Raw genomic sequence first — 537 nt, forward strand, 5'->3', positions numbered from 1 at the left:
TGTATAAAACATATTCCACATTCCATCCAAAGGATCGGTTGCTATCATATACAGCTAAGGTTTTCACAACCTATAATGACCTATTGTCATACCTATTGGCAACTGAGCAAAGAAAGCAGAAAGTTAAAGATACCATTGACAGATTTGAGAAACTTCAGAAAAGATGCATTGAGCAACAAAACAGTGAGATGAGATATCCTGGGGCATTTGATCAGGATGAATCCAAGAAAGTCGTGTGGAGTAATATAGATTGTGAGGCCGGCTTATACAGTGACTAAAGAAAGATCTCGACATGATAATTTTATTTTAAGTCTATGATTTTGTGATTTGCTTTTGATCTACTTGATGATTCACGATTTATATATATATATATATATATATATAAAGAGTTTGCTTTGATTTCATTAAATCTTGCCTAATCTTACTTGAACATATGAATGTTTTTACTGATAAAGAATTGCCTAAAGGGCATAATATCCAAGTAAGAAATCGTGAAAGTAGTATAGTGAGCCTAGTAAAGAAACTATGGCTAAGGCA

This window comes from Brassica oleracea, unplaced genomic scaffold (assembly GCF_000695525.1).
Source record: "Brassica oleracea var. oleracea cultivar TO1000 unplaced genomic scaffold, BOL UnpScaffold00679, whole genome shotgun sequence".
In the NCBI taxonomy this organism is placed as follows: Eukaryota; Viridiplantae; Streptophyta; class Magnoliopsida; order Brassicales; family Brassicaceae; genus Brassica; species Brassica oleracea.